The sequence below is a fragment of the Spermophilus citellus genome, assembly GCF_964194105.1.
Source record: "Spermophilus citellus genome assembly, contig: SCAFFOLD_94, whole genome shotgun sequence".
NCBI lineage: Eukaryota > Metazoa > Chordata > Mammalia > Rodentia > Sciuridae > Spermophilus > Spermophilus citellus.
Genome location: NW_027672722.1, coordinates 1007426 through 1031537, shown reverse-complemented (window position 1 = coordinate 1031537; position 24112 = coordinate 1007426). Strand labels below are relative to the sequence as shown.

At 53.6% G+C, this 24112-nt stretch overlaps 1 pseudogene across 1 annotated transcript; it reads right to left on the bottom strand.

The window, feature by feature from the left end:
• Positions 1-1376: 1376 nt before the first annotated feature.
• LOC308640712 (myelin and lymphocyte protein-like) lies at positions 1377-22183 on the bottom strand (annotated as a pseudogene). Its single transcript has 3 exons — positions 22092-22183; positions 5000-5125; positions 1377-1555 (listed from the first exon to the last, which is right to left on the bottom strand). The product of its transcript is annotated as a myelin and lymphocyte protein-like (transcript).
• Between the last annotated feature and the right edge of the window lie 1929 nt (positions 22184-24112).

Here is a 24112-nt window from a genome sequence, read left to right as displayed (position 1 = left end):
GGCAGTTTTGAGACTTCCTTCCATCGACACTGAATGGCAAATTTTGTACACACATGACAAACCCCTATTATTTTATAATTTGTAGTTTAGTTTTGCTTTTTAGCTACAGCCCCTGCCAAGCCTGTTGCTCATGGTTTCCTATGAAATTTCAGTTATGTTCAGTGGACTCGTTGCAAGTGGCTAGATTTTGATACCAGTGACCCAGATTTTGGTACCAGTGATCCTGGAATGTCACTCATTCTTGAGCCATGGAATCAAGGGGACTCAGAACAGGGGCTGGGCTTCCAGATTCCCAACTTAGGGACCTTTGTCGACTTACAGCCTGGACAGCTAACACCAGAAACCCAGTGTCCACCGGGTGTTTCTGCTTCCTTCGACTCTGCAGCCGGGTCCCCTTTCTCCCCAGGGACATTCTGAAACCAGTTGATTATCCATGTCACCAGAGAACACAGAACAGACCACACAGCTCAAAACAGTTTGGATCAGCTTTACAAAAAGTGAGAGGAAACATCTGTACCTAGTTTTCTTTGGGTTTAAGAATTTTCTTTCTTTCTTTCTTTCTTTCTTTTTTTTTTTTAGTACCAGGGATTGAACCCTGGGGCACTAAACCACTGGGCCACATCCCCAGCCCTTTCTTGTATTTCATTTAGAGCCAGGGTCTCACTGAGTTGCTTAGCGCCTCACTGAGCTGCTGAAGCTGGATTTGCGATCCTCCTGCCTCAGCCTCTGAAGCCACTGGGACCACAGGCAGTTTAAGGGAATTCTAATTGAGCACAGACTACTGGGGGGAATGGCTGGGGCCCAGGCTGGCACTTGGCGAGTTTCCAGGGAGGGGATGCCATCCGGGCAGTGGGATTCTGGGAGGGTGAGGGCGGTGGCTGAGAGTGCATGATGTCATCTGACTGTCACTGAGGCTGCCTCCTGATTAAGTCAAAGGTCCTCAGAAGGCTGCTAGGAGCCGGTTCCCAGCACAGGGCAATTCAAACCAAACCCCCAGCACAGCCACAGAGGAACTGTACACACGGGCACTTTATAAAGTCTTTCAGAGGGTTCTCATCTTCCGCTGTGGCATCTGGAAATGTCAGTAGGGTGAGTTTCAGTTCCTACGACGCTTAGAAGCACCCCATGAAATGGGTCTCCACGGAGCCCATGGAAGCTCCCATCTTCTGTTCTCAAGACCCAGCCCAGGGGCCAGAAGGGGATGCTGTGGTCTTCTGAGGTCACGTTCCCTGTGTCCCACCCCACAGGCCCTCTCACAGACAGGAAGAGGCCCTGGACAGCTCAGCACTGCAGGTTAGCAGCCAGTCCCTGCCCTGGTGGAAAGGTCAATGGGAAGGTCAACATGATACCCCTGGGAAAGTGTTGCTTTTTTTTCTCTTCTTTTTGCCCCCTTGAGAGCATGTCTGCCTTCTAGAAAGTTACGCTGAAGGATGGGCTGATCCGCCAACACCTCTGGGTTTTCAGCTCAAGTCTGGCTGCTTTATGACGACTTCCACCTAATTAAAGAGAACACGGCGTGGACCACGTAGAGCAGCATGGCCACGTAGGAGAACACCTGGAACCCAGAGAGACCCCATTAGTATTGGGGGTGGGGGGCAGGCAGGGAGGCCCAAGGGTCCACGCTGCCTGGAGCACCGCATGGTCCTTGGGCTGCCACTGTCTGTCACTCACGCACACAGCCTTTCCTGGGGAGCTCAGGTGCATCCCTAATCCTCTCCCCACACAGCCCCAGGGGACCTGACTCAAGATCCCTGGGTCCTAGAATGCAAGATGAAACTACCAACTTCACCCAACGTCCAGGTGTGGTCAGCTGACTTGAAATGGGAACACTGAGGGCCCCTGCAAGGAAAGCATCCAGGCAGGTGTCAATGACTCAGTGGAAACTTCCCCCTCCCCCTCACAGGCACCAGCAAGACAGTGGCCACCAGCAATGGTGATGGCTGAGCTATGATATCTGAGACATGGGCCTGCTGGCCCTTGATGGGGTCTCCAAGCTCCTGGACATCCCAACACCCTATTGGACTCTTATCCTGGGATCCATCATTGCCCACCCAGGCAAGGGTGAAGGCCAGAATCCATGGGAAGTGCGGGTCAGGGAAGGTAAGGAGGATGTCTAGCTTTTGTCAAAAAGAAGGGACTCCCTAAGAAAGCTGTGACAATTGCTTACAATGAATCAAAATGCATTCTGATGCCATATATACCTGATTTAAATGACTTAATTAATCAATTAAAAATAATAAGGCTGTGAGAGGATGCAGCCATTTTGTCACTGGGAACAACAGCCCTGGGGTGGTGGCAATGGTCACTGGCTAGCATGTCACTTGGGCACTGCCTGCTCCTGTCACCCTCCTTCCTAAGGCTCACCTGCCCCCAAATTCAATCTCTGCACCTGTTTTTTTTTGACCTTGGGCAGGGGCCAAGAGTTTCCAGCCCAAGCACAACACTTAGGGTGGCCACGCTTCTGTGACTCTTGAAAAATGCCATAAACAGCAGTCATCAGGGTGCCCGCTCTCACCCTGCCCCCATGCTTGGGCAAGCTCTCCCCCCACTGGCCAGAGGCGATGAGTAAGCCGAGTTACTTAATAACAAGCCTAAGAGAATTCAGCTCGGCACTCCTGGGTCTGAAGGGCGTGGTCACACCCGAGTGAGCAGCCCCGAAACCCCCCTGTGCCCATCTGATGGCACTCCCAGGCCATAGAGGCCCTTTGGCACAAGCCCAGCAGAAGTCCCCACTGTAACAGGAAATAGAAAGTGTTTTGCAAATGGGGTGAAGAAGGGCACACTGAGGGCGGTTAGAGCCGGGACATGCAGGGATGGGTTCTGGCTTCAGATACCCTGCCATTAGAAGAAACCTCCAGATTTCTCTAGAAATATCCGGGTCTCTGCAGGCAGCTTCCGCCAATCCTGTTGGGCAAGGAAGTTCTGCCACCACCAAACAAGATGGGGAAGAAGCTCAGGTTCTGAGACATGTCCCAACCAGGAACCACACAGAAGCCTCAAGACAGGCCAGAAGCCTTCAAAGTGAGAGAAGCTTGGAGACCCCTCCCCAGGCCCCCATATGCCCTGCAATGGCCACCCCAAGACCACCTGAGGGGCATGCTATGGCTGGGAGGGATCTGGGGTTAAATCCTGAGGAACCATGACTCCCTCTGCCCCATGTCCTGATCCAGTGGATGTTTTTAGTGGATCTCATGACTGCATGGAACCTGGTTTGCATTTACCTTCATGATTTTGGTTCAGTGCATCTGCCTGCTGAGAACATTTGGATCTTGATTCTAGCACTCTTGACTTTACCTGGGCATGCTCATGACTATCCCACTCCACTAACAAAATGTGGGGACATAAGCAAACATGGAATGGAGAAATGTCACTAAATACTAAATATTTATACTAAATACTAAACTGCAGTGAAAATAAACAATACACATCTATACTTGACCACAAGATGAATCTCACAAGTACCAGGTTGAGAGAAAGAAGCCGGTCATAAAAGAATGGACCTGGTGTAACCCTACTCGAGTGAAGTTCAAAGGCAGGCAAAACTGAATTGGGTGCTAGAAATCAGAAGGTGACAGGTGGCAGAGTTGCACAGTGGTAGTGGTAGGACAAGAGGGGTATTTCTGGAAGCTCTTTATTTACTGAGTCTTAATTCTCCATCTGGACGCTAGCTGCACAGGGAATCTCACTTTCTGAAAATTCAGGCTGTACACTTGTGGCCTGTGCACTTCTCTGAGTGTACGCTGCCTTTCGATAAAAAGGAAAAGTCACAATACAGCACAATCCACTAGAGCCCAGTGGTTCTCAACTGGAGACCTGCCCTGGCACTTATCCGCCCCACCTGGACTTTTCCATCAAGCATAGACCCACCAACCATAATCCATCTATGTTTTGCTACCACAGTCTGCAACAATTTTATGGGAACTGCCAAATGCTTTGCTGATGTCTGTTGAGAGAGTGGCTTCTGGGATTGGATAGGGAGAGGTAGAGGTGCCCCCGAGACAGAGAAGAATTGGAGTGGTCAGAGGGATGATGGTGGAGATGGAGGACCAGCGTTTCAGGGAGGGAAGAGCAACCAGGCTCCTGGCTGGCTGTGCTACTGCTTAGCAACTGGCCATGTGGGGAGACATCCTCACACTGAGGGACACTTCAGGGGGTGTCAGGGACCCCGAGGTGGCCATGATTAGGGAAGTGGTTGTAAGCTGGCAGTTTATCCAGAGAAAGGGTCTGGCCCACAGGGATGAGGCTATGAGGGACTTTTTCACCAGACCCCATCCCAAAGCTGGCCACTGCCCATCCCCATGGGCTGCTCTCTGCCTCTGCCTTGCCCCTTCCTAAAGGAGGAAGAGCTGGTCTGGCCACCGGAGCAGCTATCTGTGGGCTACTACCATATTTTGCACCAGGATCTGCATGACATGGATTGACTTCTAGAAATCTGAGGAGCTCTTTCTCGGGAACCCGTTCTGGTTTTGCACTGTACCCAGTTAGAAATCCACTGTCAGCCAGAACGAGTTTATGGGCCCAGGCGCACCCCTGGGCAGCCCTGGAAAAAGCTTCTGTGAAACATCCTTTCTCCCTGCCCTTCCCACCCATCCCATTAAAAGAAAGTCTGTCCCTGACCTTAGTGTCCCTGTCCCTGAAGGTCTGCTTCAGTGGACAACCCTCGGGAGGGCCAGGGTCAGAAGGGTCAGAGGCCCAAGTGTCCAGACACACTGCTCCAAACTGGTGCCAAGGTCACGAGTGGCACAGCACCTGGCCACAGAGAACACGGGTTCGCTCTGCCCTGCATAGGTACCCAGGTCATGGGGCTTTGAGAGGGTTAAATAAGATGGTGCAGGATCCATCAGACACTGGGGGCGCTCAGACCCCTGCACTCCAGGCCTGGCCACCCGGGTGCCTTGGGCTTAGCACTCCCTTCTCAGGGCACAGCCTCCGCTGCACCTAGGTGGCAGCACAGCAAGAGCTGCTTGTGCGCATGCGCCTGCTGGCAGGCGGGACTCACCACGGCCGCGATGTTCTCGCGGTAGTGCTTGTAGATGAAGCCGTCCTGCATGGAGATGGTGGCCAGGGCTTCCAGGACGGAGGCGCCAAGGTAGAACAGGGCGGCGACGCACTGGTAAGCTGCGTCCTGGGAGTCAGAAGGGGCAGGGATGGGAGTCCAGGACACAGCGCCTCTCCCCACTTGTCCCCATCTGGCCTGGCTCAGGTCCCTTGCAATCCGCGGCTGCTTCCTCTGACTCCCACCCGCCAGTCCCCAGCCTGTCTCCTTACAGAGGTGGTGTGACCAGTGCAGCCCAGGGGAGCTGAAGTCCCTCATCTTGGGGACCCAGAAAGCACTGAGATGAAGGGTCCCTGCTTGCCCTGCAGGTGGCTCCAGCAGGAGGTGGGGACAGCTTGGAGTCTAATAGGTGGAAGCTGGCTCAGGGCCTGAGATGTGCATAGTGGTCACAGACCTGGCTCGAACATGGCCTCCTTGACCAGTGAGAGGACGAGGTCATTTCCATTGTTCTGTTTTTTTTTTTCCATTTTGTTGGGTTTATTTATTTGTTTTTTTTTTCTGTTCCTGGCATTTTTCAAAGCAAAAGAGGTGAAACGCTGCTGTTTTTAGTTGTAATTTAGCAGAGATTTCAAGAGTCCAAGCAGCAGGCCTCTTGAGAGTGGGCGCCTGGGCCCTCTCTAGTGGGCAGGTATCCCGTATGAGGGTGCTGCTGGTCTCCAGGGCCTCACAGTGGATCTTACACAGAAGAAAGGCCACATGCCATTTGTGTTCCCAGATCCTTTCTGTCAGCCCTGTATAGAAGCCAGTGGCAGAGGAGCCCTGCAGCATGTGTGGCCTGGCCACTGGGGAGCCATGGCAGGGGCCAGCCTCCGGGACCCTGCTCCCCAAGGTGAAGGCAGCCCTCCTGGTAACAGAGGTGCAGGTGGATGGGGAGGGGTGGGGCGGTGGAAGAAGAGTTGGTCAGGCATGTCCAGCTAGTGGGCAGAGAGAGGCATCAACCTGGGACCCCCTCTAGGTCTGGTCACCTGTGCCCATCTGAGGAGCTGGATCTAAGGTTCCTTGTCCATATGCTCCCGGGGGGTCCTGGACATCTCCTCGGGGCCTCAGCTTGAGCAGAAGTGTACCTGGTTGGTGGTGACATGGCCCTTTCTCCAACCAGGGGATGGTGGGAAGGAAGTCCCCCTTGCATGTAGCTGCTGACTCCTGGGGGCCCTAGGAGAACCACTGGCTATTCCTCCTGGGTTAATGGGCCTTTGTGTTCTGGTGAGTGGTCACAGCTAGACTCAAGTGCCTCATGAACTATAACCCCTGAAGGAGCACCTTGGGTCACCCATGGTGGGTGAGCACTCCTTTATGGACCTGTGGGACCCTTGGGACTGAGGTGCTCTTGGTGGCCAGTGGACTTGGCGTTGAGGAACACTGTTGCTCTCTGGGGGTTTTCTGATTCATGTAAGAAGGGCGCAGCATGGAGCTGGGTGCCTGGGCTTCCCCTGAAGCACCGGCAGGCAAAGATGAATTGGATCGTGGCTTGTTTTTATGTTTATGGTGGCAATATTGTAATTGTGGCTGAATCAACTGTAAAATACGTTCAAGGTCACTTGGCACCCAGGTGGCACCTGGAAACGGCACAGTCAGAAAGGGCACTCAGCTCCTGGTCTGCAGTCATTTCAATTCACCTCTTACAACCAGATTCTTCCCTGTGTGGCCTGAGGTAGGAATGGTGGTCGGCAGTCAGGGGCAGAACAAATGACTGGAGATCAGAGCAGGGGCCCTGCTCCACGTGCTCACCAAGGTCTCACACATGCTGGTTGCCAGCTCTGGCTCTGAGCTTCCAGCAGCCACACAGAAGGAACTTGGGGATGGAGCCAGACCTGCCTTGGGTCTGCTTCCCAGCCTGGCAAAGGCGATGTCCCAGCCTCCTGGGAAATGCACCATCCCTGTCACTCCAGCTCTCTCTCTCTTGCACATGGATGCAAGATCCTGGAATCCACGGTCTGAACCTCTGTCCACAGCTGTCCATAGACCAAAGCCCAGATTGGGCTCAGCCCCAGCCCCCAGCCTCTGGGCAGACCACAGGACTCTGCCCTACCTCATTTAACAAATGGGCCCTTATAGATTGGGTTTTTCCTTTGCATTGTTTATCTATAGTAGGTTTCATAGTAAGAGTGTGAAAGAAAGTTTCTCTCTTTTTTTGAGGGGGGTACTGGGGATTAAACTTGGGGGCACTTGACCACAGAGCCACATCCCCAGCCCTATTTTGTATTTTATTTGGAGACAGGGCCTCATGGAGTTGATTAGCGCCTCAATTTTGTTGAGGCTTGCTTTGAACAATTGATCCTCTTGCCTCAGCCTCCCCAGCTGCTGGGATTACAGGCATGTGCCACCACGCCTGGCAAAAGTCAATTTCTTTAGATAGCTTTAAAGAGATGTGTTTTGCATACGGCAGGGCCCACCCATTACAGGTGTCCAGGTCAGTGGGCTTCACACAGCCAGATACACGCAGCCTGGGCTGCCCTGTGTCTCCCTAAGCAGCTACTAATCTACCTTCTATCTACAGAGTTCGCTATTCTGAATTTTTGCACGAGCGGAATCACAGGGGAACACCTTGCAGGTCATCCTTTGTGCCCTTCACTGCCCTGGCCAGAAGGTGCCCAGGGTATGGACAGCTGGCCAGCCACTGCCACAGGGTGGAGGCTCAGGGGCCATCAGGGAGAGGGCAGAACAGCTGGAGGGGAGTAGCAGGAGGAAGGCAGCAGGCGAGGCAGGGCCCAGAAGAGGCCTCGTGCCCTTCTTCATCCCACTGCTTGTGACAGAGATGAGTCCTGTCCAGCCTCGCCCTGGACTAGTCCCCTTCCCCTGAGCAGAGTCTTTTGCTGCTCTTCCCTCTGTGCAGGTCCTGTGCAGAAGCTCTTTGGCAGCGGCCACAGCTGTGGTGAGCAAAGGCTCCTCCCTCTGCTATGGCCCCGGGGCATCCGCATCCCTCAGGGTCCACTGGACATGCGAGGGGCTCCGCCGGAGCAGGAGGCTGTGGCAAGTGGCCCAGCCTCCACTTTCTCTGCCACCAGGCAAGTGGCAGAAGTCTCCCCACTGTGTGGGCTGGTGTGAACTGGCTGAAACTGTGGATGTGAGTTTGAAGCGTCTGGCACTGTGCCCGGCACCACCCAATAACTGGGATAAGGCACCGCCCACCCCGGAGGCCAGCAGCCCGTCAGAGACAGATGCGTGAGCAGCAGCCACGTTCAACTGCCCCTCCCCACCCCTGCAGGTTCCACATCTGCAGATCCCACCAGCCACACACCTAAACTATTAAGAAAAATAGCTAGTGGTGGTGCACACCTGGAATCCCAGCAGCTGGGGAGGCTGAGGCAGGAGGATGGCAAGTTCCAGACCAGCCTCAGCAACTGAGCAAGACTCTGTCTAAAAATAATAAAAGGGCTGGAGATGTGGCTCATGGGTAAAGCACCCCTCAGTTCAATCCCCATATGTCACCCCACCTAAAAAATTCAGAAAAGTAATTTCATCTATAATGAATATGGTAGGGGCTATTTTTTCTTGTCATATAATATGGTATAACAACCAGGAACACAGCATTTACATTGTATTAGAAAACAGAACTCCTGCAGAGAGGATTTAAAGTATACAGAGGATGCAAATACCATGCCATTTTATACAGGGACTTGAGCATCCCCCGATTTGGGTAGCTGAGTGGGGAGGGGTGTCTTGGAACCAATCCCTGACAGCACAGAGGGACACGTGTGTAAGGAAGGTGGACAACCCCAGCCCTGGATGGCAAAGCAGTCTGACCTGGTGCATGGTATCCATTGACTCTCTCTTTTTTTTTTTTTTTTTTGGTGCCGGGGATTGAACCCAGGGACATTAGGCCATTGAGCCACATCCCCGCCCTTTTTACTTTTGACTTTGAGACAAGGTCTCACTGAGTTGCTTAGAGCCTCTCTAAGTTCCTGAGGCTGGTTTGAACTCAAGATCCTCCTGCTTCAGCTTCCTAAGTGGCTGGGATTACAGGCTTGTGCCCAGCTCCATGACTTTTTAAAAAAAAAAAAATTAATGATGTTGATAGACCTTTATTTTATTCATTTATTTCTGTGCGGTGCTGAGAATTGAACTCAGGGCCTCACACGTGCTAGGCAAGTGCTCTACCACTGAGCCACAACCCCAGTCCCTCCATTGATTCTTGAAAGAAGTGGACTGGGCTGATCAGCAGGCCGAAGGGTGATGGAGCAGCTCTCCAGGGTGAGGAGGAGTGTGTGCCAAGCCCAGAGGATGCTGAAGCAAATGCAGGACCTCCAGATGACCGGAGAGCCCAGCACGAGGTGGAGACACGGGGCGGCAGGAGATGGACTCAAATCGGGGTGAGCGTGGAGAGCTGAGGTGCGGCATGACTCATGGGAGCTGGCGCCCACCCCTCTCCACCTACTAAGTGGGCAGAAAGCAAACAGAGAGCAGGCGCAGCACCCACACCCGGGAGATAAGGCACTCGTGGGCAGTGAGCAAGCCATTCCTGCCTGGCCTCAGGACCCGATGGCCAAATATTTGTCAAGAGCAAGGGGTAGGTGAGGGGTCAAGCATCTCCCTTTGTAAAGAAAGCTCCAGGCAACTTGCAGCTGCCAGGGAGCGAACGCTCAGAGGCAAGTGTTTTGAAAACGTTACTCACCCAAGCAGAGGCACTGCCAGGTGTCTGCTCACCCGCGTTAAAGTCCAGACAAGTCCCGTCACCTGTGACCTGCACCCCTTCACCATCCCTCCTAACAGGACAGTGCAGCTTCTAGCAGCTGTCACAGGTAGAGCTCTCTATGTGGACATCCCGGTCAATTCTGCCCCCAGCTTCCAGCTGGGGGCAGGACCTGGGGCTGAGTCTCTGTGGTCCCCAGTCCTGACTCAGCATCTCATCAGCTGGGACACCTTAAAAAAAATGTGGTGCCCAGCACCATGCCCAGGAGCAGAGGACCCAGCTCTTTGCCCAGGGCCTGGAAACACATTTTCATAACATAAGGCTCCTGGTGATGTTCTGGTAACTCCAGCCAAACAGAAGAGGACACAGGTCCTTCCTGAGTGCCCTGCTTTCCAGGGAGGCCTGAGCTCGCCTCTGCAGCTCTGTGTACCTCTCTGTGCAAAATATCACCCTAAAATTTCCTCTCTTCTTGTTTTGATCTCTACCTTGACTTGAACATGAGACTAGCTTGTCCTGTGTGTCCTCTAACTGCCAGGACACAGAGTCACTGTGAATGGGGGAGCTGTGTGGGTTCTTGGAGGTCCCTCCCTGCCCTGGTATTTGGGGGATGGAAATCACCTTCTTTAATTCAGTCCGGGGTTGGATGCAGGGCAGAGCTGAAGTTCTGTAAGAACCAGGGACCATGTACAAAACTCTACAAGATGTTTTCAAAGATTAAAAAAAATCCCCTAAAGAGATAAGTGTTTGAGGGAATTCTCTCTATGTGACCCTCAGGAAGATTCTTTATCTTTCTGAATTAACCCATGGGAAGTATACTGGAGTGGGTAAGGGTGCGGACTCCAGAGACCAAGTTAGCAAGTTTGTATCTCAGCTGTGTTGACCCTGGGCAAGTTCCTTAACCTCTCTGTTCCCTTATCTAAAATATAGTGATGATGATAATCATGAGAGTTGAGAACCAGGTACAAGTGAGAGTTCTACGTGCTTATAACCATTGTCACAGACAAAGCAAAGTCTCACCTGTGGCCAGGTGAAAAGCCCAGGGGTCTATGATCTCTACAACTCTCCACTTCCAAACTTGCTGAGGGCTGAAATTTAATAATTACCTCAAAAGCATCAAAAAGTACAAAACACACAATCTCCCAGTAACTGAAATCTGAGAAAAATTCATCTGCCTCTGCAGAAGGAAACGGGACAGGCGCGAAGACAGAGGGAGGCCTTTCTCCTAACAATGAGCCTCAGTCCCACCAGGGGAAAGGAATTCTCCAGCACATTCTTGAGATTCATCTGCAGCTTCCTTTGCCTGTGTGGCTGAAAGGGCTCTTCATCCTCATCCCCAGCACTTCCCTGCAGGCCTTGGTGACTGAGGTCCATGCCAGGAGCTTGCTGGAATTCTCTGGATGCTTCCCGGGCGGGGTTCACTGGACCCTGTCAATATCTCTGCAGCAGAGACTCCTCTCCAGCAGAACAGGCTAAGACCTCAACCAAAGCTGACCCCCACACCTGGCTCTCCACCCCACCCTGGGAGCCCCCTGCAGGCAAATGCCACCAGAGTGAGAAGCAAGAGGAACTGGCCACAGCACTCAGACCTTGCACCCAATGCTGAGCCATGCTGCCATTGGGCCGATAGGCAAAAATCATGTCCCCAGGGAGGGAAAAGAGAGATAGCCTCGCCAGATGAGTGGCATGTGTGGGTGATCCAGGCTTCCTGGGGCTCTGGGCCGGGCAGGGAGCTCTCCTGAGACCTCCAGGAACAGCAGCCCCAACCAGCCACCGACTCTGCTCTCACCCAACTAGTTCATCACTCAAGGGTTATTTCAGCGCCAGGAGGAGGTATGTGTGGGCGGTTTGTCCAGCACAATCACTGTGTGCTCTAGGAGAGGCCAGCGGCCTCACCAGCTCCAAGGGTGATGGCTCACGAATCCTCCTGCGTGTTCTGTGGAAGACGGGTGGTTTTCTTCTGTGAGAGTGCATGCGTGTGTGATTTTGATGTGCGAGTTGTGCATGTGTGGGCATGTGAGCTGATTTGTGCAGCTGTGGGTGTTGGGCATATGTGTGTACCCACGTGTGCATGTATTCTTGTGTACAGAGGCTGGTTAAAGAGGAGCCACCATGGAGGAGGGACATGGCCTCACAGGATGACAGACTCTGAGACCAGGGTGAACGCAGGGCGCCAGGTCACAGAAGAACACAAAAAGGGGGAAAACAAGACTCCTAAACAGCGAGGCCTTCCCAAGGCCCTTGGCCTGCCCACCCATGATAGGTCCAGAGGGAGGATGGGGGCCTCTCTCCCTGTTGGGAGGGGAGGCTGAGAGGGCAGGAAGCACACACCACAGGTTTCTCTAGTCCTTGGAAGCCCACCTCCCAGGTATGGAGGCACAGGTCTCCTGACTAGTCCAGGCAGGCCTCCTTCACCCTGCCACTCAGTCATGCACTGGACAGACTCCAGAGTGACCACAGTGAGCCCTGGGGACAGGCACGCCCAGGGAGATAAGCCTTATTCAATGACACACACACGGAGGGTGGGCCTGTCTCCTTCCTCTCCTCTTCAGACTCGCTGCTGGTCCCCACAGGAGCAGCTCTGGGTACACCAAGGGTAGATTCAGGCTTTGGTGAAAGTGTCAGGGCCCCAGAAGGACCAGCAAGATGCTCTGCCCGGGACAGGAGCAGAGTCCAGGGATCTGCACTGCTGCCTTGTCCCTGATGCTGATCCCATGGGAGGGACCTGGGGAGGAGGTCAGGTAGCTCTGTGTAGAGAACCCCTCCCTCTCTGCCCTCTGGAAAGGCAGGTTATTGGGAGTCTGACCTCTGGGCTGCCCCTGGGACGAGCCCTGAGTGTGCTCAGGAGGCCACCTAGCTCAGCTTACCTGTGCCAGGGGCTCCCTCCTCCGACCCCTTTGGTTCCAGGCTCCTTCCTTTCAGAGGGACCCATCATGATGACCCAGGTAGGCTTAGACCATGTCCCTTTATCTAATCAGAAGAGGACAGCAGGACTTGGGGGATTTGGGTCTGTTTGTAAAAAGCGGGGTAGAGACTTGGAATTCCAAGAAACGGGGGCCAAGTTCAGGCCTGCAGTTGATATTAACAGGTCAATCCCCGTCCAGGCCCGCAGCTCCACCCAGCCTCCAGCCCCTGGGAAGCCTGTCCCAGGGCACCAGCCACCACAGAACAGGCGACAGCTGACTTCACATCCACCCCCCACCACACACCCCACACTAGCTACAGAACATTCATTAGCTCCCAAGTGAATCAAAATGCCTCTCGGATCCAGGTCCTCATTTGGATGGAAAATTTCACCTGCCACAGCTCTACCCACCGGCTTCAGCCAACAAGATAAACAGAAACTGGGAGTTTCTGTGAAAAACACAGAGTAAGCCACCTGGAAAAGACAAAATCAGTGGAAACACTAGACCAGAAAGCTGCAGCTTCAGTGCAAGAAAAACCAAAGGTATTGACAGGAGTCACCAAGCCGGCTGGAAATGTGGCCAGCAAACACACAGGAGAGTGTGCCGCAGCCCTGGGGGACACTGCCCACTGGGCCGGGCGCTCTTCCTGAGGGTCCCAGGAATACCCTCTTGGGGATTGGTGACGGATGTCGGTTGCACCCCTCTGTCTGCCCCTGAGGCCAAGGACTCCTCTCATGACCTGTAAATGTTGGCCAGGTGGGAGACTGGGTGGAGGGAACCGGTGGGGCTGGCTGGAAGGGCCACCTCTGGCAAAGAAGCCTCCCCCTGGCCCCCACGGCAGTGGACATGAGTGAATGCTGGGGCTGGATTTCGGGGGTGCCCGGAGACCCACCACGGGTGGTTCCCTTCCTGCCATGGCCCTAGATCTGACCACGCCTGACAGGGAAGGCAAGGGGGGAGGTGAGGGCAGGTTTCTGTGCCAGGGCATGCCCCTCCCAGAGAAGATGCCCATCCAGACAGGCCCTGCACTGCCACCCATGACAAGTCACTTTGGAAAGGCTAATCCCTACCCGTGGTAATGGGTTCCTACACCTGGGGACAGGTGCAGCCATCAGTCTGACACCGGGAACCACAATGCTGCCCCACCCATCCCGCACCAGTCTGGCCGAGTGGCACACAGAGCAGCCCAGCAAGTGTCCGGTCCCCGATGCAGAGAAGACTAGACGGGGAAGCCACTGTGCCTTCTCCTCAGCTGCCCCATTAGGATGGCCAGGATGGCCCTCAGCCCAGCTGTCCCCTCTCAATGCAAGAAGGACCACTGGGAAGGTCCTATAGAAAGTGGTATCTGAATGGGACAGGGGACGGAAAGAACAAGCTGAGTGTCCTCAGCAGCCCCACCAATCCCAAACCTCACCCCACCTTGCCTCACACACTTGGCCCTGAGAGTGGCACACAGGGGCACCTGAGGTGCCAGGTGGTGATGGGTGGGCAGGTTGACCAGTGATCCCAGAGCACTCTGGCTGGACTGAGGGAGTCCTAAGACCCACAGGGGGGTGGCTCCCTTCCTTACACACTCCTAACCTAACTGTGCCTGACCTGTAGCCATGAGCTGCAGGACGCATCATCCTACTGGTCTTGGTCTGTGCAAGTCACTCTGTGATGTTCACACAATGACAGACTCGCCCATGGAAGGGTTTCTCAGAACGTACAACTGTCCTCGTACAACTGTCCAAGAACCCCACCATAGTCCTTGAGGTGGGGCTACTACAGCCCCATTTTATTGGCTTGGAAACTGACACACCCATTGCCTACATGCAGACAAGCTGTCCTCAGAGCCCAGGGTCACCCAGGGTCACCTGTCGGTCACCTAGGGTCCCACCGGCAGTTTACCAAGAAATCGCCCAGAATATTGGCATCAAGGAGAGAGACCAGCCCCCTTGTCCTCCCTGGCTGGCAGCCGCTGGGGCGTCTGGACAGTAAGGGCAGGCAGAGGAGGTGGCTCCAGGAAGCTGGCTTGTCCCTGCCCCACCCTCCACCTGGACAAAGAGCCTCCATCAACTCCCGGCCTTGGAAGGGGAGGAGTAGTACCTCACCCCTCATCTGCAGGTGCAGGGTTCCTGTCCTGGGACGCAGTCTTGACCCCTCACCCACCCCCACCCGCAGGCCAGGGATGTCATCTTCCTCCCTTTCTTGGGGTGCTCACCCCTCACATCCCCTCTAGGGACCTTCCAGAGTCAATCCAGCAGCTTCACAGGGACTTCAGTGTCTCTCCCAGTGTGTCCTGGACACCCTCACAGGAATCTGAATTTCAGGTCAACTGAGAGTGGCCATGTCACCCCACCTCCGTCCTCCTACTGTCCATGTGTGTGGACCCATCATGGTTGGTGACAAGCTTTCCTTTAACTTGCTACATGTTCTCCCCAGGCCCAGGGCCTCACTGCATTAAGACGACTCCACGCTGGGGGGTGTGTGGTCCCACAGGGACATCCATGAGGAGGCAGCGGGGGCACCCTGAGACCCAGAATGGTAGAGAACCCTGGGTGGTGTGTCTTCACCCTGGGACAGCCTGGGGCAGCTGGAGGCCCAGCAGGCACTCTGGAAGCCGGGCCTCACCACCAGAATGTAGAGGCATCTTGGACCTACCATGATGCAACACCAACAGAGACCTACTCCATTCTCCATGCTCCTCAGAACCACCTAAAACCGGAGGAGGTCAGCCACATGACCTGGGTTTCCTACTTCAAGGCCATGGGTCACTGCTACCACCATCCTCACACCCATCCACACCAGAGGACACCTGCAGGAGGATCTCTCCCACCATTGCCTGTCCCTGGAGACTGTGGGCCCAAAGTGCCATGTCCAGGGACTGATGGTTCAGAGAGCAGGAGGAGGCCCCAGACTGGCTCGTGCCAAGGTAGAAAGCACCCAGACCCTCCTGCTGGGCAGAGCGGAATCAGCCCCCAGCCCCTGTCTAGCTCAAGACGGGCTGGCCCTAGGTGGCCCCGTCCCAGCCCCTTCTCTTAGGGAGGATGCTCTGGGCCCAGAGCAAAGCCCACCCCTTCCTGAGGTCCTGAGAACTGGTGTGGACTGGCAGAACCACTGCTATCGCAGTCTCCTGGCTGGTGTAGTGGGTGGAGATGCCAATGGTCACCCTCTGTCCCTGGCCATCTGAAACCTGAGTGCTTTCTTCCTGGCAGCAGCTTCTCGGGTTCTCCCACTCTCTCCTGAGAGCGGTCAGCAGAGGGGGTGCCTCTGTTCCCCCACAGCCAGGGCCTGTAGGGTGACTTGGGAAAAGCATTAAGGCAACCTGTTGAAGTGTCGCTGGGACGTGGGGCAGCAAGCAGGCAATCCCATGGTGGCCACACTGAGTTTCCAGAGAACAGCTCGAAGTCCCTGACTCCTGATCAAAGCAGGCCTCGGGTTCTTGAAAAACTAGAAAAGTCACTTCTCAAAGCCAAGATCACCCCTCACCCCGCCCCCAGCACCAGAGACTTCTGTCAATAATTCTCCTTCCTTCAGCAAAGACGTAGGAAAGAGAAAGTCGGGCAGCACGGGACTGTACCCCTCCCTGAATAGCCCCATCGAGGGGCCCATGACAGAGGTCAAAGACCCCGGGCTGGGAGCCAGTGGATGCAGCAGGAAAGGTCATCCCAGCTGCTGTCCTGTGCTGTCCAAGTAGGGCCAGTCCCACTCCCTGGGGACCACAGGCCAGGCTCCTGGCTGAGGCCACCGGAAAATTTCTCCTGGGGCAGAGAATCCATGCCCTGGACCCATGAGAACACCAAAACACCTTTTGAAAAAGCCTGAGGTGTGGCCTGGGAGTGGGCAGATGACCACTCCCACTGAACCCTGAACCTGTGTGTGTGTGTGTGTGTGTGTGTGTGTGTGTGTGTGTGTGTGTGTGTTGGGGTGCAGGGCTTATCACTTGCAGATTCTGGGGCCTAGTGACTCAGAACCTGCTGAATGTGTTTTGATTAGGGTGGTGGTGTACTGGTCAGCTTCCCATGGCTCTGAGTTTCACTCCCTGCAGGGAGAGAAGGAACCTAAGCCCTGCCCAGAAGACAAAGTCCTTTCTAGAAGACAAAGTCCCTCTTAGGTGCCTGGATGGGACAGACTGGCCATCACAGTAGGATGTGCTCCAGGGACCCTGGGGACCCAGTGACCTGGGCAAGATTATCGTTTTATGAGCCTCAATTTCCCCCCAGTTCTGAAAATTAGGTTTCATGATTGGGAATCTCGTCTCCTAGGAGTCAGGCTGCCTGTTCAATGAAGCCAGAGTGTGGACCACCCAAAGGAACTGCCATCACCCCGCAACCCCATCCTGGCTCTGTGGAGCACCTCTTCCCCAGACGGAGGAGCATCCAAGACTTGTCTGGTCACTCTCAAGTAATAACAAGACCCTCTTCACTTTGGATCACAAAACAGCTCTGGTTTTAGTAATTACCTTAGAAATTAAAGCTGCAAACCAATTCCATGGCTCCCCTATCCCTCCTCCACCCCCAAACACGGGCTGGCTTTCACCCATGGACGGCCGACCGTGCTGTTCTGTGTGCTCCTGGGGCATGCCGGAGGGGAAACACCCACCCGGGATGGAATTCCTAGCACACTCTCATCCAAGAATGGTTCTCCCCATTCTTTCTTTGCCAGCCTGCCTACAGGGGAGGAGGGAGGTGGGTCAAGGGTCTTGGCAGTGTCCCCAGGGACTTCCTTCCCATGTTCTGAAAGGGTGGAGGTCTCTTCTCTCAGAGCACTTTGTGGGATAAGTGGCCTCCTGAAGTCTTGGTCACAGCTGGAACAGAAAGCATTCCATGGGAGCCTCCTATCGGGCAGTGGTGGTCTGGGCATCATGGTGGCCCTGGCTGGGAAGGGAGGAGGAGAGAAAGCAGACACTGTGGCTCCGAAAAGAAGCGTCCTCAGTGGGTGGGGACATTTTTTTCTTGCAGGGGAGGAGGCCATAAGCAAGGCCTGGACATCTCACCCCTGGGATCCAGGGGGATGCCATAACCCCACTGCCTGGGGGGCGCTTGGAAAGATGGGGGCATGCTGAGGGGCTGGGCCTGCTTCCCACTTCCTGTGAGGACCTTGTAGCCTTCAGAGTCAGGAGCTCTTGGATAGGGGTGCTGAGCCAGGGGGAGCTTGCCAGGCCCACCCCTGCCTGCTCCAGTGGGCAGTCCCCTGCCGTGGGAGTGGACTGCAGCTTCACCCTGCTGGCCCCAGACATCTGCACCTCCCAGGCTATTGGGATGTCAGGCCTGAGAAACTGAACCGTGACTCATCATCGGCTCGATGCACTACAAAATTAAAAAATAATGAAGCGTTTCACATGCGACGGGTGAGCGAAAATTACAAAGTCTGACGCTACCAAAGGGGGACAAGGATGAAGAACAATGGGGACTTTCATAGGCTGCCTGAAAGAGTCAGAGAAGGTCCAGGTCAAGCCTGAAGCTTATTTATATAGTTTTTTTTGGGGAGAGGGTTCTTTATAAATTAATTCAAAATTAGGCAGAGTCTTGGAAGGAGCCTGGGCAGGTGGAGGCGCTGAGCTTTCTACTAAGTCCCGTGCTGGTGTGGGTGAACAGGGATAACTCTTGGGGACCATAGATATGCAACACCTGGGAAAACAGATTGTGTGCCCTCTGACCCAGCGAGCTATATCCTTCCTGCATTTCCAGAAAAATTCCTGCAGCAATTACAAGAAAGGTCTTGCCAGTGTTGTACACAACAGCTAAAACTAGCAAACCAGAAATAGCCAAAATGTCCACCAAGAGAAGAATCCATAAAGAGCATCAACATGTGTAAACCTCAAAGCATCATGTTGCAGGGTTTGTGCAGGATGCTGCTGTCATTAACAACACCAGGCTCATTGTCACAGTGCAGCCTGATGAACTTCACCTTTGGCCTAGGGATATCACTGAGGGAGAAGGAAGGAGAGAACAAGGGGCTATCTAGCAGGCTTAGACACCATTGTATAAGCTTTATTTCCTTAACACTAAGAAATAAGGCAAATTATTATTGTACGAGGGACTGAATCCAGGGTGCTTTACCACTGAGCTTCATCCCCAGCCCTTTCTGTGTTTGTTATGAGACAGGGTCTTGCTGAGTTGCCCAGGCTGGCCTCAAGCTTGTGATCCTCCTACTTCATCCTCCCAGATTGCTGAGATGATCAGCGGGAACCCCCGTGCCTGGCCAAACCCAGTCATCTTAAATCAACCAGTTGAGTGGTGTTCAACATGTTCCTAGTGTGGTGTAGTCATTGCCTCTATCTAATTGCTCCCCAATTCCCACCTCCCTGAGTTCCTGAAAAACCACCAGGATGTGTTCTGTCTCTACAGATTTACTTTCTGGGATATTTTATATAAATAGAATCTTACAATCTGTGACCCTTTCACTCTGTATACAGTTTTTTTCTCTTCTTTCTTTCTTTCTTTCTTTGTACCAGGGATTGAACTCAGGGGCACTTAAACTCTGAGCCACATCCCCAGCCCTTTTTGATATTTTATTTAGAGACAGGTTCCCACTGGGTCCCTTAGGGCCTCCCTAAATTGCTAAGCCCATCTCTGAACTTGCCTTAGACTCTGGGGATTACAGGGTGTGCCACACCCGGCTTCTGCATACAGTTTTCAAGGGTTCCAGACAAGAGCTGCTTTCAAGGTTGATAACTTCTGTAAGATGAATCAGAACTGCATTCCTTTCAATTACTGGATAATTTTCCACAGTAGGGAATCTATCCTAAGTTGTTTATCCAATTCATCCATTGATGGGTACCTGGACTGTTGGCCCCTATGGGTCATTGCCGATAGGGCTGCTAGGAACACATGTGTGCATGTACTTATTTAATTCCCTGGTTTGAATCCTGTGGTTGGGTATGTAGGGGTGGAATTGCTGGGTCCTAGGGTATTTTTTGAGGAACCACCAAACTGTTTTCCAAGGTATCTGAACTCTTATATTTTCAGAAACAATGCACAAGAGTTCCAATATTTTTCCATACCTCAATCAACCCTGTTATTTTCCATTTTCTTTTTGTTTGGAAGTTTTATTGAAGGCCTTGCTGCTGGACCCATTTAAACCAGAACAGCCAGCCTAATGGTGTGAAGCAATATGCCCCATGGTTTCCATCCCATTCCCCTGGTGACTAACATGGCAGAGTATAATATGTGTTTGTGTGTCTGTTCAGGTCATTTGCCCATTTTCTAGTTGGGTATTTTTTGTCTTTTTGTTGAGTTGCTTCATAGTCCACGATTTAAGGAAACCCTCCCAGGGGCAGCAGGTGCCCCTCAGACCCTTTTCTTCTCTACTCCTTCCTCATGTCAAAACACGCACAGCTCCATGTGTACCATCCATGCAGAGGAAAACCTGAAGGGTTAGTGTGCACCTCTTCTCCACCCCGACAGCGGCAACCCTGCCTCTAACACAGAAAGCAAGAAAGAAACTCAGAGGTAGAGTAAGATGTCCAGGGCCTCCAGGAAAGTGACAGCTAAAGGGGGAGAATACAGAAGTGGAAGAGAAGCAATTTCTAAGACAGCTGACAGGGAAATGGTATGAACCAGGGGGAATTTATTCATTCTGGAAACTTCTACTACTGGTAGGTGACAAAACCAGGCTAGAGGAGTAAGTTTAACAGAAGGTTCTCAGATTTGCCCGCCCCCCCCCCCAACTTTGACCAAAGATGGCTGTGGTGGGTTGGCTGGGACCCTCCTCCCCACTCCCCTACAGATTAGATCTTGCTGCCTGGCTGGGCTGTTCCTACCCTCAGGGGCACTCCTGCCCTCCTGCTGAGCCACTAAGAAGAGGCCAGGGAGCCCTGGGAGGTTGTCCCTTCTGGGAAGTCAGGGCAAACCATTTGCCTTCACTGAGCTCCATAGGGCTTTGAAGACTCTAAGTCACTCACAGGACATTCAAGAGACACTAAGATCTTTTTTTGTTGACAAGCCTCTCTGCCCATCACATCGCACCATGAGACATGATTTCTTAGAGTTGCAAAGCTCTGCCTTTGTAAATACCTCTTTGTAAAGCCCTGAAAGAAGGACTCACTCCTTAGTCCCGGGTTCCAGGCAACAGCTGCTCATTTTCAGAAGTCCAACCTTCCACAGACAGGAGATGGGAAACAGAAGCTCCCAGAGGAACCTCATGAAAGAGGAAAACCCAGTGGGTATTCTCAGGCCTAGGCCAGACCTAAGGGGACTCCTGCACGGAATCCATGTGCCTGGTGCTGTTGGGGGTTTTTCCAGATAACCTGGAAGGTAGAAAATCCCCAGGTGGCCCCAGAGCCAGCTAAAGACCTCTCAGAACTTGAGCAACCCCCTCCCAACTTGGGGCCTGGCTGTCCCTGTCTATAAATAGTGGGGCTGGGCTCAATGCTGTCCAAGATTTCTTTTAAATATTACTTCCATGTTCTGGCTATGCCCAGGATTTGAAGTCAATCTGGATGAATGATAGCCCTGCCACGGAGCAAATGGGTTTCCCATGGCCCCTCTTCCAAGTCCTTCAAGGATGACACAACCTCCTCTCTTCTGTGTAAACACCTCTCACCATCAGACAAGAAGCAGGGGTCCTGCTCTAAACCTGTCAGCTTCCCACACTGTCCTCCTTACCCAACTCTCTGGCTTCTGCACCGGGTGGTACACACAGGAAAAGGTCTCCCCACCTGCCAACGACACCCACAGAATTAATAAAGCACACGCCCCCCCCAAAAAAAATAAAGCACCAAAAGCCCCCAGGGAGTTGATGCCGCTGGGGATCTAAAGCCTAGCGACACAGTGACACCTTACCAGGAACCCACAGTGAAAAGATCTTTCCTGCAGCCACAGGGGCTGCTCAGTCCCTTCAGCGCAAGGCGGGACCAGCCGCAGGTGCTGAGCCTTCTCCAGCCCTCAAGGTCAGCCAAGCCATGGGGACTGGCTCCCCGCCCTCCAGGGGAGAATGACTACGGAGCAAACTCTGGCCCCTATTTTTCTAATTCCAGGTCAAATTTGTCTCACATACATTCATTCATCGGAAACTTTTAAGAGTCCAGAAGAGAATAATTCGGATTCAGTTTCTCTTGATCTCTAAACTTCGGTCGGCAATACTTAGGTTTCTATTGCTGATTTCTTTCTTTTCTTTTTTTAAACAAAACCCTGTCCTTTGAAAAACTCTAGGCATCCTTACAAGGACTTGGGCCGACCACAGGGCAAAGAGCGGGGTGAGTTTTCCCTGCACAGCCAGGCAGAGCAAACTGGGCGCGCAGCCCTGAAGACCCAGCGCAAGGAGACCCCGCCAGGCTTGCTCCCAGCATCTGACCCTGGGTGCGAACTGTCATTGGTCTAGAAGGGAACAAAAGACTGGGCGGTGGGAAGGACTTTCTGAGGGTGGCCCCCTCACTCTGTCCGTGCTACCTTGACGCTCCGGGGACCCGCGCAGCTTCCAGCTTGGGCCCGGATAGCTGCGCAGTGCAGTGAGAGAGCGGCCGCTGCAGCCATCCCGTCCCCTCCCGGCCCTGGGGCAGGGCGCGCACGCCACTCACAAACTCAAAGACGAAGACTAAGTCTGGGAAGGTGGCGAAGACGAGAAGCCACTGGGCAGGGAGCTGCCACCCGAAGCCGCTGCGGGAGCCATGCCGGCGAGCTGGCATCGGCCTCGGGACTGGACGCGCGCGGCTGCGGCTCCGGCTGCTTGCTGACCACTCGCTTGCTGGCGAAGCCCAGTGGCTGGGCACCTCCGCACGCGGGTTAAGAGCTGGGGCGTCCGGGGCATCGGAGGGCGGAGCCCCAGGCCTGCCCCGCCCCCGCCCCACCAGGGGACCTGGTCAGGGCGCCGCAGGCGCAGCCCAGAAACACACCCAGGGCACTCTGCGGACTCGCGGAGCCAGGGACCGGGAACTGATGCCCACGTTCCACCCAGGGCTGCCACCTCTGCCGAGAGCAGGATCCGTGAGGCGCTTTGAGCTTTGCGCGCCTTGCAGGTGATTGCAGTCCTTTAAGAATCATGGCCACCAATAGCCTGGTCTCTTAATCCTCCCCTAAGGGACCCCTTGGGTCACTATTGCTTTAACTCTTTAGTTGGGTCTCCATCTTTCCGCTGGGCGCTTTAATGTGCAAGACCTCCGAGTCCTGGTTCACCGTGGGGAGGGTTCCCGGTCCTAACCGCAGCTGCAACCTGCTGGGTCTGCCTGGGAGTCCCTGAGATGGCTCTGGCCATGGATGGATCCTTTCTTGCATAGTGGGAACCCAGCAAGGGGAACCTCGCACCCGCCCCGTCCTGATCCTCTTGATGCAGCCGCTGTGTCTGAGTGAGAGCAGGGCTTGCTCTCACCTGCAGCGGTGCTGGGCAGGGTCACAGTGAATCCATGGCAAGAAGGAGCATTGATAGAGATTGGAGGTGGGACGACCCCGCACCCCACCCCAAGAGCTTTGACTCTGTTGACCCTCGTGTTGTTTTATGTTTTTATCGTTTGTTCGTTGTTTTGCATTTTTTTCTTAACAATTTTGAAATTCTTATTTGCTTTTATTTTTAAACAAGCATCACACTCCCCTAGTTGCCCATTTAATTTACTATTCTCAGTATCACTGCCGAGTTTCCTTTACAACCCTGATAACCTAAGGCATGCCAGGAGGCAGTGGCGTCAGCTTTCAACTCACACCCTACCTGTACCCAGGGTCACTTCCCCCTCTAGCAGCTCTGTTCCCTTTCCAGCTGCTAGAGAGAGAGGAAAGGAAATTCCTTCACTTGTTTTCCAAAGAAAATGCCCTCTCCCTTGACTTATGAAAGGGACCAGGCATTTGAAATGAGAAAGTCCCATTCTGCCTTGGTGAGCCTCTTCCACCTTGGTGTCTTGGAACTGGGTGCCACAACCCAGGGCAGGACCTCTTTGACCATAAGGGGCTGCATGGTTTTCTGGGGCCCTCCCCGCTTGTCCTCACTTATGCTGGGAGTCTTCCAGCTTGTAAAGTGGACCTCATGGCTCCCAAGAGAACATCTTCCTCCCAAGGAAACTGTAGACAATCCTGAAAGCCAAGTGGCCACAGAAAGTCACCCAGGGACAGGATGACAATAACCCTCCAGCAAATCCGGCCAGAGTGGCTTAGCAATTTCTCTGTGGTTTATACTAATTGGAAACTCACACAAAGCTCCTGCCCACTCAATACCGTCTTTGCCCAGCTTTGAGGCTTAGCTGTGCTTTGGTTTGGTTTGTTATTTTACTACCTCTTTCAACCCTTTGTTGTTAAAGTCCTTCATGCTTGGGCCAGTGACTTTGGGGGAAAACCTGGTTCCTGATGCACCCCACAGAGGCTCCAAAGAGCCAGCCCTCCCTGAGTAAGGTATGGGTGGAAGAGTCTCTGCAAGACACTACAGAGGATTAGGAGGGCTCCTGGGTCCAGGACAGGAGGCTTGTCCTTATCTGGTGAGCCTTCATTTCACCTGGAGTCTTTTGCCTGATGTTCACCTTCTTTTCCAAACTCGAAACACTGTGGAATGTCTCCTGTCCCCATCCCCACCGCCATTTCCGTCCCTGATGCAGTATATCCTTGGCAGTCAACCAGGGAC